Source organism: Cryptomeria japonica, chromosome 10 (assembly GCF_030272615.1).
Source record: "Cryptomeria japonica chromosome 10, Sugi_1.0, whole genome shotgun sequence".
NCBI classification, from domain to species: Eukaryota; Viridiplantae; Streptophyta; class Pinopsida; order Cupressales; family Cupressaceae; genus Cryptomeria; species Cryptomeria japonica.
The window spans coordinates 174,853,991-174,867,846 of record NC_081414.1 but is presented as its reverse complement, the minus strand read 5'-3'; positions in this window follow the sequence as shown (position 1 = coordinate 174,867,846).

Sequence of the window (13,856 nt, the reverse complement as noted above, 5' to 3'; positions counted from 1 at the left end):
GCTCATGGTTGAGTTCTCTTAAAGGGCTCAAGGTGTAGTGGGAAGGCCTGGAATGGAAAAATGACCACCTTGACTTCATGAAGGGTTGGTAGGGTCCGCATCAGACTTAGTTGGAGTTGGAGGTTTGGGAAAGGTTACCAGGATAACCCAAGATGGGGTTCACGACCTATGGAGGCCGACCATGGTAACCATCATAAACTATGTGATGACACTCTCTCTTTAGGGTCACTTGTGTATTGTGATGTCGAGTCACTTGTGTATTATGATGTTGAGTCACTTGTGTATTGTGATGTTGAGTTACTTGTGTATTGTGATGTTAAGTCACTTTTGTATTGTGATGTTGAGTCACTTGTGAATTGTGATGTTGAGTCACCCAAAATATTGTGGAGTTGTAATGTGTTGTCATGGAGTCATATTGTATTGTCATGGAGTCATATTGTTTTGTCGACCATGTCATGCTTTTGGCATACTTGAGGGTCCTCTGCTATCTCCTAGCATGGTGGGGTGATTCTAGTTTGGGATCATATGGTTGGGTCATAGTGCCACTTCCCATCGAATTTTCTTGTTTGTTTCTTCATGCAAGGATTGGCTTTGCAGGTGTTCCTATGGTTTGTGACTCATGATCTATCTCATGTTTGGAGATTATTTTTCTTTGGAGAACTATGTGTTAAGTTCAGATACCAATTGTAAATCTCTAAAGTCAATAGATAATAAGATGAGAGGGGGGGTGAATCATACAAACTTAATCTTCAATATATTCAATAGATTCAACGTCAGTAGCAGATACTACAGAAAAACTATAAAACATTAAACTCATGAACATACAACATCACAACACATATAACACCAGATTTAACATGGAAACCCAAATAGGGAAAAACCATTGTGGGATTTCAGACCCACTAGGAAATATACTCTTCTAGAGTATGCTTGGTTAAAAGCAAATCCTATTAAAGATTACAAACACATTGCTAGATGTGACCCAGTTAAGGGATTTCCCTTAGATTTGTTAGGATCTTGCACTTTGCTAGAAGTGGCCTTGTCAAAGGATTTCAAACACTCATTTAGAATGTTACCTTGCTAGAGGGTTTACAAATAAGACTGTTAAGTCCACTTGGTTAAGAGATTTTCTGTCACTTACAAAATAAACAACAGTGATAAAATATATCTGCAACTAAACATCTCAAATGCTAAAGCAGATTCTATTTGCTCAAAACAATCTTGTCATAAGACTTATCTTGTCCTTTCTTGGGTTTGCTGAGCTTCTCAATCTATTCTTCAATCAGATCTTCAAGCTTCTATGCTCGGTAAACATTACTGTAGCATCAATGTGCATACATTTTCTTGCATACATTGTTCATCAACAATTCCTTATTTATCAACAATTCTAACCACTTAATATTTTTTATCACATTTCCCATGATCAATCTTAGCCATCAGATCTTCAAACTTGACCAGGTTCAATGTATCTTTTGATATGAAAAATGTTTTACCTTGCCTTGGGACTTTCATTCCTTTCTTGGAACTTGTGCTAGGTTATTGCATTTCAATCTGAGCTGTAGATCTTCCTCTTGATTTACCATTGCCATAGATCCTTAACAAACTTCATGCGTGGCATACCAATCATTTAATCAACTCCAGATCATCATTGTCCTTCATTAAATAATGCTTGTATTCATCCAATGCAATCTGTTATAACTCGGTTGTTACTCGGTTAACACTGAACTTCACTCAGTAGACATTCTGCCTTCTTTAACCGATATTGATAACCTTAGGGTTTACTGACTAGGTTCCTTAGGGTTTACCGACTAAGATCCTTGCTTGATGACATAGTACAATATTAAACTTTAAAATCAACAACATATTTAGGATATCAAAACAATCAAAACAACATGATCTCATCATTGTCTAACTTGATAATAGTTGCCCATTGAATAACTCCTTTCTCCCCTTTATTATCATATTCTTTTTGTGTCACTCATTGACCTCTTAATATTCATCAAAACATACTTCTCAAGATATGGCAACATCATACTAAATCAGAAAATCAATTTCTTGACATCAATGAGAAAACAATATTATTGAGATAGTGATCATCCTTCTTCAATTATATCAACAATCTTCAACAACCTTCTCAATATCCTTATTGAAATGCCAACAATCTTTCTTTCTACTATAATGCCAACAATCTCCCCCTTTGGCATTGATGGAAAAACCAACTTGATTTGATTCAATTGATTTAGATTCGATTGTTGTGCCAACTTCTTCAACTGTGATTTAAGTCTTCTCTCCCAGTCATTAGTCTTCTGTTATCTTCTCCATTTTCTCCATTTAGTCTTCTCCCCCTTTGACAACAATGCCAAAAAGAAAACTAATTTAGGGTTCCTTCTCCTGTGAAGTGATTGCCTCACTGTGTTACACATGTATCATCTCAGACTCAATCAGAGCAACTTGTCTCTATTCATAATTCCTTGCACACCTTTAGAAAATCTCCTAAAGTGCATAAATCAGCATCAATCCACAAATAATATTCTATAGAGTCATTTAATTGACCGAACTTTGTCAGTGAATAGAAGATAGGGGTAGGACCCCCAACTTGCTTCTGAGATACTCAAAAGTGTCTCTTGGTAGTGGTTTTGTGAAGATGTCTGCAATTTGCTCCTTTGAACTGATATATTGTAGCACAACTTTCTTCTCTTGAACTTCTTCTCAGAGATAATGATACTTTATAGAGATATGCTTTGTCTTAGAGTGCATTACTAGATTCTTTGAAATGTTAATGGCACTAGTGTTATCACAAAATCTAGTTACTAGCTCAATAACCTTTTCATTTGTACCTTCCAAGAGTTGTTTGATCCATGCTATGTTGGTATAATTCAATGCTACAATGACATATTCAGCTTCAGCTGTTGACTGTGAAATGCATCCTTGTTTCTTGCTAAGCCAACTTACTAGTCTATTTCCTAAGAAGAAAGCTCCACCACTTGTTCTTTTCTGGTCATCAATGTTCCTTGCCCAATCAGCATCAGTATAAACTTTTAAATCAAAATCATTCCTCTTTTCATATACTAAGCCATAGTCTTCAGTACCTCTTAGGTATCTAAAAATTCTCTTGATTGTTGTCATATGGGTTTCTTTGGGATCTGCAGAAAATCTTGCAACTATTCCTACTACATGTGCTATATCCGATCTGCTGTGAACAACATATTGCAACTTTCCAATCGTAGATTGGTAAAGTGTCTCATCAACAGATGCAAATTCATCATTCTTTGATAGTTTACAGTTAGTAGTCATAAGAGTACTTACTGGTTTAGAATCTTCCATTCCAAATTTCTTCAGGATTTCCTTTATATACTTGGATTGAGTAATGAAAATCTCATTTTTCATTTACAGTATTTGTAAACCTATAAAATACTTTATTTCACCGATTAATGACATCTCAAATTCTTTGCACATTTCATTTCCAAAGTTCTTGCATAGAGAATTATTTCCACAAAAAATAATATCATCAACAAATATGGTTGAAAGCAATATACCATAGTTCTCATCATTCTTCATATACATGTTGTTGTTTTCACTTGTCCTTATAAAACCAATCTTGATTAAGTAAGAGTGCAGTCGTTCATACCATGCTCTAGGTGCTTTCTTTAGACCATATAAAGCTTTGTTCAACTTACATGCCTGATCTTTATTCTTGTCTTCAACAAATCCTTCAGGTTGTTCAATGTAAACTTCTTCTTCTAATATACCATTCAAACATGTAGATTTCACATCCATTTGATAGACTTTGAAATTTTTGAAAGGAGCATATGCCAACAATGTTCTTACTCCCTCAAGTCTAGCCACAGGTGCAAAAGTCTCACCATAAACTATACCTTCTTCTTGAGCATAACCTTTGCAAACTAGTCTTGCTTTGTTCCGAATGACCTCACCCTTTTCATTTTTCTTGTTTCTAAAAATCCATTTTGTCCTGAATATATTTCTATCCTTTGGTCTTGGAACCAATGTCCATGTTTCATTCTTCTTGATTTGATCAATCTCTTATGTCATAGCATTTACCCAATCTTCATTGTTAAATGCTTCTTTCACTATTCTCAGTTCAAATTCAGGTATCAAACATGTGTTCCATCTCATTTTGTTCCTTGGCATTACTGGATCATCCTTATCTCCTATAATTTGACTTGATGCATGATTTCTTCTGACATATTTTGCTAATATAGACTCGGTAGGCTCTGTATGATCTTCTTCATCACTTAGTAATTGGCTACAATCTTCAGGTTCTTCAGCAACTTTCTCGTTAGGACTTCTTGGTTGAACATAAACAAATTCTTCATAATTTTCTTCTTCTTTGGAATTTCCTTCATTATTTCTTTCTGTAAATTCATCAATTTTCACATTTGCACTTTCCACTATTTTGTTAGATGATTTGATCAGACATTTAAATGCTTTACTTCTAGAAGAGTAACCAAGAAATGTTCCTTAATCACTTTTCTGATCAAACTTCCCATTTCTATCATCTTTGTGAACATAGCATCTACTTCCAAATATTTTGAAGTAACTTACATTAGGTTTCTTGTCATACTAGATTTCATAAGGTGTCTTCATAGTTCCTTTCTTCAATTGTACTTGGTTCAAGGTGTAGACTGTAGTTCTTATTGCTTCTCTCATGAATGATTGAGGTACCCTCTTTTCAATCATCAGAGTTCTGGTGCAATCTACAATAGATCTATTTCTTCTCTCAGCTATCCCATTTTGTTGTGGAGTTCTTGGTGCAGATACTTGCCTTTTTATACCATGATCATTGCAGAATAAGTTAAATTCGTCAAAAGTGAACTCTCCTCCTCTATTAGATCTAAGACATTTTAGATGTCTTCCTGTTTCATTTTCAACTCTTGCCTTGTACCATTTAAACATTTGAAAAGCTTCTGATTTTTCTTTTAAAAACATAACTGACATCATCCTTGAGTAATCATCCATAAATAATATGAAATATTTATCACCATGGGCAAGTGCAAGGTAATGAGTCACAAATTCATGGAAGTCCATGCGTTGGAAAACGTGCTCTTATAAACAGGGGCCCGTTTATGCTTCAAGCTCCTGAGCCAAAAGGTAACGGGGGCCCGAAGCAAAAATAAATGGGCCCCCTTTTTGTTATAAAACAGGGGCCCGCTTTTAAACAAAATAGGGGCCCATTTTTTAGAAACGGGCCCCCGCTTTTAAATTGTATTTTTTCTTTTTTTTCCACAAGCCACCCTTGTTTGAAAACGGGGGCCCGTTCTGTGGAAGTTGATTCTACAAACCGCCACTTGGCTCGGGATTAGGCCTAGGATAGGCCTGGGATGGCCACACCTGAGACATGGACCTAAAAATTCAAATCTCCATGAATGAAAACACAAATATGATCTTCTAAAATCATTTACATGCCTGTAATTAGAGAATTTTTATACGAAATAAAAACCCATTTCATATTATGCTGTCTAGATTCTAACTATGTAAATTTATTTTAAAAATGATTATTTTAACTATTTTTCATTTAATTTATACTAAATCAGGTCCATAAAATTGAAATATTAACTAATTTTGTTAATTTAATAACTTTTTTATTTTAATGAATTTTGAAAAAAAAATTATATGTCATTAATCTACACAAAATTCTTTTCTATTTTAAAAAAAAAAAAAATTAAAATGTTAAATTTACATCAAATTATGTGGGTCGTACACGTCAAATTTTTAAAAACATAATTACGGTCATTAAAAAATTAATAAAAAATAAAATATTTAAAAAATATATATAGAAAAATATGCTCATCAATCTTCAGTGAGTTACAAACCATTTCCCAAAATGGTTTGAGAAAATAATTTGAATTGTGTCAAAAAGTGTGGGTCGTACACATGCATGGTATGGTCCTGAAACAAACATTTTTAAAACATAGTTTTTAGAACTCCATTCCAAAAGTTATTTTTTATTATGTGGGTATTAAAATAATTTACATATTTGGAAAGCACACTTAGAGGGCTATCTTTTATATTACTGACTTTTTCCAAGATTCAATCTCCAAGTGTTTCAAAATTTAAGCTCAAATGAGACAAAATCTGAAAATCAGGGAAAACACTTCCACTTTTTGGCCAAAAAGTGGACTCATCTTCTTGCACTGACCCCCATAATAACTCTGAACTTTCATGGGACCACAAAGATCAATGTGTACAAGATCTAAAATTTCTTTAGAGGTGTAGGACTTACTTGTAAAGCTTGATCTTGTCATCTTACCCATCTACCATACTCAACACATGTATTTTTTGGGTTTTTCCAAGATTGGTAGACCTCTTACATGATGCTTCTTACTTATTTTGATCAGATTATCAAAATTTACATGACAAAACCGTTTATGCCATAACCAAGTTTCTTCTATTTTAGCATATAGACATTTGTTCTGAGTTGAGTCAAGATGAAATGTATTACCTCTTGTTTGAGTCCCGGTAGTAGCTGGTTTCCCATGTTTGTCATGAACTTTTACAATTCCCTTCTGAAATTCTATTCAGTATCCTGTATTGTTTAGCTGTGCTACACTCAACAAATTGTATTTCAAACCTTCAACCTAGTATACGTCATTACATTTAGCATTGTCATGAAGTATTATAGAACCTTTACCTTTCACCGGACATGGGGCATCATTACCAAATCTTACATAACCTCCATCATAATCTTCTAATTTTACAAACTTGTGTTTATCACCTAGCATGTGATGAGAGCATCCACTATCTATGATCCAAGAATCATTATTGTTTATGTGAGATATTAGGGCTTTTTCTTCATACCTTTCTTCATCTGATCCTTCTTTAATAGCCACATAAACAACTTCCTCTATTTCAGTTTCATCAGATTTATCATCATTGGATTCCTTATCAGCTACTAGGCATGTATTTCTATCTCTCCTACTGAAGTCTTGGTGTCCTCTGTAGTGATTGTCTTTCTGTCTGTCTTCTCGGTATTCTCTCTTTTCACTAGATTCTCTGTTAGGGCAGTTAGAATCCATATGTCCTATTTTATCACAATTGAAAGATTTCAAAGGTAGCTTTCCTTTATACTTACCTTTGCCTCTTGGTAACCTTCTAGCCAATAGTGCTTCAAACTCTTCTTGCTTTCTGATTTCCTCATATAGTTTGTGTACTTCTTCCATGTTTTTAAAAAATCTTTCACTTGCTCCACTATGATTTCCTTCTGAATACTTATTCATTCTATCATTATAGTCATTAGATTCACCAAGATGAAAAGAACTAAATGCAAATTCAACTTTATTTACCGAAGACCCACTAATATCAAAATTACTTAACTCAAATGCATGTAGCTTATCGATAGTGGCAACCAAAGAGACTGGCATGTTTGGTATAGACCTTAATTCATTGAATGTAGAGACTCAAATGGCATAAGCTGGTAAAAGGGTTCTCAATAACTTACTTGTTACATCCTTTTCTTCAATAGTTCCACCTGCTCCTTTAATTTGATTGACAATTTCCTTTAACCTTGTACTATATTGTGTTATGTTTTCTCCTTCATTCATTCTCATGGATTCAAGTTGTCCTCCTATAATATCTACCTTTTCTCTTTGAACATGTTCATCACCACCATACACAGATATGAGCTTAGACCACATTATCTTTGCATCATTACAACCTTCTAGATCATTAAACTCTGAGTTGGTCAATGCTGATGTTATTTCAATCATAGCTTGAATATGTTCTTTCTTTTCCTTTATCTCTTCCATTGTCATTGGGTAGGTGCTCGATGCAATGTAATCATTCTCCAAATAATATGTTGCATATTCTCTAATTCCTGATAAGTGCAACTTCTTCCTTTTCTGCCATGTGGAGAAACTTGACTTGTTCAGCTTTGGTGCATCCCTTTTATACATCTTAGGATCTTTGCCTCAAGTGCCTTTAAACTTTCCTTTCAGAGTCCAAAGCTCTGATACCAATTGTTAATTTCAGATACCAATTGTAAAGCTCTGAAGTCAATAGATAATAAGATGTGAGGGGGGGTGAATCATACAAACTTAATCTTCAATATATTCAATAGATTCAACCTCGGTAGCAGATACTACAGAAAAACTATAGAACATTAAACTCATGAACATATAACATCACAACACATATAACACCATATTTAACATGGAAACCCAAATAAGGAAAAACAACTATGGGATTTTGGACCCACTAAGAAATATACTCTTCTAGAGTATGCTCGGTTAAAAGAAAATCCTGTTAATGTATACAAACACATCGCTAGATGTGACTCAGTTAAGGGATTTCCCTCAGATCTATTAGGATCTTGCACTTTTCTGGAAGTGACCTTGTCTAAGAATTTCAAACACTCATTTAGAATGGTACCTTGCTAGAGGGTTTACAAATAAGACTGTTAAGTCCACTCGGTTAAGAGATTTTCTGTCACTTACAAAATAAACAATAGTAATAAAATATATCTGCAACTTCACATCTGAAATGCTAAAGTAGATTCTATTTGCTCAAAACAATCTCGTCATAAGACTTATCATGTCCCTTGTTGGATTTGCTAGGCTTCTCAATCTGTTCTTCAATCAGATCTTCAAGCTTCTATGCTCGGTAAACATTACTGTAGCATCAATGTGCATACATTTTCCCAAATACATTGTTCATCAACAATTCCTTATTTATAAACAATTCTAACTGCTTAATCTCCTTGATCACATTTCCCATGATCAATCTTAGCCATTTGATCTTCAAACTTGACTAGGTTCAATGCATCCTTCGATATGAAAAATATTTTACCTTGCCTTGGGACTTTCATTCCTTTCTTGGAACTTGTGCTAGGTTATTGCAGTTCAATTTGAGCTGTAGATCTTCCTCTTGATTTACCATTGCCATAGATCCTTAACAAACTTCATGCGTGGCATACCAATCATTTAATCAACTCCAACTCATCATTGTTCTTCATTAAATAATGATTGTATTCATCCAATGCGATCTATTATAACTCGGTTGTTACTCAGTTAACACTGAACCTCACTCGGTAGACATTCTGCCTTCTTTAATCCATATCGATAACCTTAGGGTTTATCGACTAGGTTCCTTAGGGTTTACCTACTAGGTTCCTTAGGGTTTACTAACTAGGTTCCTTGCTCGGTGACATAATACAATATTAAACTTTAAAATCAACAACATATTTAGGATATCAAAACAATCAAAACAACATGATCTCATCATTGTCTAACTCGATAATAGTTGCCCAATGAATAACTCCTTTCTCCCATTTATTATCATATTCTTTTTGTGTCACTTATCGACCTCTTAATATTCATCAAAACATACTTCTCAAGATATGGCAACATCATACTGAATTAGAAAATCAATTTCTTGACATCAATGAGAAAACAATATTATTAAGATAGTAATCATCCTTCTTCAGTTATATCAACAATCTTCAACAACCTTCTCAATATCCTTATTGAAATGCCAACACTATGTGGTCATTGTATCAATGAAATTTATGTAACCTTGTATTTGGATAACTTGTAACTTTATATGTATATTGAGAGCCATGTATTGGAAGATCAATGTAATCCTAAGTTTTGGATATTATTTATCAACTTTCCATATGATTAGTGTAAATGCTTTATTGAAGAGAAATTATATTGTATCCTTTCAATATTTAAATGGAATAATTTTTTATTTCATATGGCTTATTATGTTCTTTGACTAATGATGGAATTATTGAATTAATCGTAATTGTGGAATTTAAATTTTAGTTTAATTCTAAAATGGTAACCCTTAAGGAATTCTGGTGTAAGTCTTCTGCTTGTGTTATTATTGTGCAATGTTGTGAATTAATGCACTTAATGTGATTTATACTTTTAAAAAAAAATTATTTCACCCTTGTTCTAGTTTTTCCTTTGGGGTTCCTGGCAAGGCATTAAATTTGGTATCAGAGCCTATGTTTCAACACTGGGTACTCTGGGTTTGTATTGAGCCCATTCAACTAGACCTTTTGATTAGGTTTGAGTGTTTTTGTTTGCTTGTCTTGATCCTTGCCATTGATCTGAACTATTTTCTCTTGTGAAGTGTTAGGTCATGGCTAGGAGAGCCAAGGGAGGTGGCCATGTTGGTGGCCGCAATAGAGGCAGAGGTGCAAGATGGGGTCGAGGTTCCAACCTCCATAGTCCTTCACCACCACCCACTCATGCTAGTGTGGATCTAGATCAGTCAGTTGATCAAGATAAACAACATTTAGGAGAGTAGGTTCTCGAAAGGGAAGAGTTGCAAAAAATGTTTTAGGATGTTCTAGCTAGACTAGGCCCTAGACCTGAGGTGCACCCATCCATACCCAGGTAAAGGAGTCACATTAGCAAATTCCAAAGAGAGAGAGAAAGAGATCTCTTAGAAGGAGAGAGGTCCCTGTAGACCAGGATCCAGCTATCATGGGGCACGTGAGGGACTTGATGAGGTCCAATCCTCCTTTGTTTGATGGTAAGGGTACCTGTCTCAAGGCAGAGACCTGGCTTATCAGTTTAGATCAGTGTTTTGCCATGTATCCATATGGTAGCAACACCAAGGTGAGATGCGCTATCATGCATCTTGAGAGTTTTGCATCTATCTAGTGATGGTTATAGGAGGAGAGGATCGGTGTGAGCATTAATACCATATCATGGGAGATCTTTCTTGAGAGATTCAGGGCATGATTTCTCAAACCCTAGTGGAGGCAGTTACAAGGAAATGAGTTCTATTCTTTGTGCTAGTTTGGTTTGTCAATATATCAGTTTGAGCACAAGTTCTATGAGCTCAAATAGTATGTCGGGATTGGCAATGATGAGGCTATGCTGGTTCAACACATCTTGAGGGGTCTTAACAACCACATCAGTGGAGGCGTGAGAGTATTTGAGCCTACTTCAGTAGAGGTAGCCATGGTGAAAGCCAGGCTGGTGGAGTAGATCCTTAGCCATGCTCATGGTGGGCAGTCTAGAGTGCAAGTTGGGAGTGTTCATTTTAGTGGGCCTAGAGTGAGAGGGAACTAGTCCCAGACTATTGCACCTTTTAGGGGTCCTCAAGCACTCGCTAAGGGTGGGCAACAACAACAACAGCAACCACTGAGACCGAAGTAGTTTCAGGGCTAGCAAGTTGGGATCTCTCAGCCTAGGAAAAGAAGGAACTGGTAGAGGAGTAGGTAGACTTTTCTAGGGCAGTCCTCTAAGGGTGCATCTTAGGCTTCTAGTGGGGGAAGCTTTTAGCAATCCAGTGGGCCATCTGGGAGTAGAGGACTTGGTAGAGGAGCGTGCTTCACCTATGGTTAGTTTGGCCACAAAGCCAATCAGTGCCCTCAACATTCTCACTAGAGGGGTAGCTAGAGGCCAGCAACATTAGAGTTGATAGTGGGGGATGTTGGTAGATCCCATAGAGTATATGCAGCAGTTGATGACCGCTAGGCTGAGCATCAGAGTACAATGATTGAGGTTGTAGGTGTGTTGTGTGGTATCCCTATCTCTGTACTTTTTGATTTGGGTGCTTCTGATTCTTTTATTTCTTCTTCCATTATGGAGCGATGCGGGCTCGCGTCTGCTAAGTAGGAGGATAGGTGGCAAGTAGAGTTGGCTACCAGTGTGTGTGTGTCTGTCAATGCCTTCATTCTCAGTTGTGAGTTGCACCCAAGACCCTTTGTCACTTTAGTTGACCTTTGAGTCATTCCTTTGGGGTCCTATGGAGTTGTGTTGGGGATGGATTGGTTATCATCTCACAATGCTAATGTAGAGTGTTGTCTAAAGACAATAGAGTGTTTAGATGACCATGGTAGGAAAGTAGGGATCATTAGAGGTCACTGATTGATATCGTTACTTATGATTTTTTCTATGCAACTTAAGCGGTGCATACGTTAGAGGTGTCAGCTTTTTTCAGTTTCCCTTGAGGATGTGGATGAGGAAGAGAGTCGATAAATCACTCTTGATGGTCATCCTATTCTTTGAGAGTATGTTGATGTGTTTCCATTGGATATTCCTAGTATGCCTCTGAAGCGAGACATAGATTTTCACATTTACTTGGTTCTTGGTGCAGAACCTATTTCAAAAGCTCCATATCGGATGACTACTCAAGATTTGAGTGAGTTGCAATTGCAGGTGGAGGAATTATTGGCCAAGGGGTTCATTTGTCCTAGTTTTTCTCCTTGGGGTGCACCTGTTATCTACATTAAGAAGAAGGATGGTTCTCTTACGTTATGCATTGATTACCGATAGCTGAATAAGGTAACCATCAGGAATAGATAATCATTGCCTCGGATAGATGATCTTTTTGATCAGGTAAAGGTAGCCAAGGTGTTCTCTAAGATTGATCTAAAATCTGGGTATCATCAATTGCACATCCATGATGTAGACATTCATAGGATGGTGTTTTGTACTCGTTATGGTCACTATGAGTTCATAGTGGTGCCATTTTGGTTAACGAGCATGCCTTCCATGTTCATAAGCCTCATAAAAGGGGTTTTTCTCACCTACCTTGATCATTTTGTCCTTGTGTTCTTGGATGACATATTGATTTATTCTAGATCTATGGAAGAGCATGAAGGCCACTTGTGATAGGTATTGCAGTGCTTGAGGGGGAATCATCTTTTTGCAAACTTGAAAAAGTGTGATTTATTATTGTCAGAGGTGAGCTATCTTGGTCATATAGTTTTGGGAGAAGATGTATCCATGGATCCTCCTAAGATCCAAGCAATTGTTGATTGTCCACTGCCGACCAATGTTTCTCAGGTTTGAAGTTTCATGGGTTTGGCCAGATATTACTGTCACTTTATTCAGAGCTTCTCTCGAATAGGCCACCCGATCACTTCTCTTTAGAGGAAAGGGAAGAAGTTTGTTTGGTCAGAGTAGTGTGAATCATCTTTTCATACCTTGAAGGAACGTCATGTTAGTGCTCTGATTTTGGCAGTTCTTGATCCATCCAGAGACTTCATGATATGCACAGATGCCTCTTTCGAAGGTATAGGTGTAGAGCTTATGTAGGATGGAGGTGTGGTTGCCTATGAGTCTCGTAAACTCAGGGATCATGAGTTGAACTATCCAGATCATGACTTGGAATTGGTAGCTATAGTGCATGCATTGGTTAGATGGCAACATTTCCTATTGGGGCGTCAGTTTGAGCTACATAGTGATCACCGCAGTTTGCGGTATATTTTTACGCAGCTGTACTTGAGTGCTCAACAACAAAGATGGATGGAATTCCTCTGTGAGTATGATTTTGAGGTTTGATATATTCAGGGGAAAGAGAATGTTGTGGCAGATGCTTTGACTCGTAGGCAACATGAGGTTGCAGCATTATCCCTTGGAGTGGACTTGAGAGAGAGAATTCTTGGAATTCTTCCTCAGGACACCTGGTATCAGGATGTTAGAGCCATGGCAGAGTCTAGAAGGGAATTAGAGGGTAGACATTTGGGATATAATCTTGAGTTATATGGTCTTCTTTGACATCTTGGATGGATCTATGTACCTCCTTTGGAGGGTCTTCATGTTTTGATCATGATTAAGGCCCATTGTGCACCTTATTCGACACACCCTGGCGTTAAGAAGATGCACACATATCTTAGACAGATATATCATTAGGATGGTATGAAATGTGACATTTCTGATTTTGTATCAAAGTTCTTGGAATGTCAGTGGGTGAAGGTGGAGCATCAACACCCTGTAGCGATTTTATAGCTGAATTTGATACCAGATTGGAAATAGGATATCATTTCCATGGATTTTATCGTGGGGTTGCCTGTTTCTTCCCATCGTCATGATGCCATCATGGTCATTGTTGATAGATTGACCAAAGTTGCTCATTTTATTCCTATTTGATCCTCT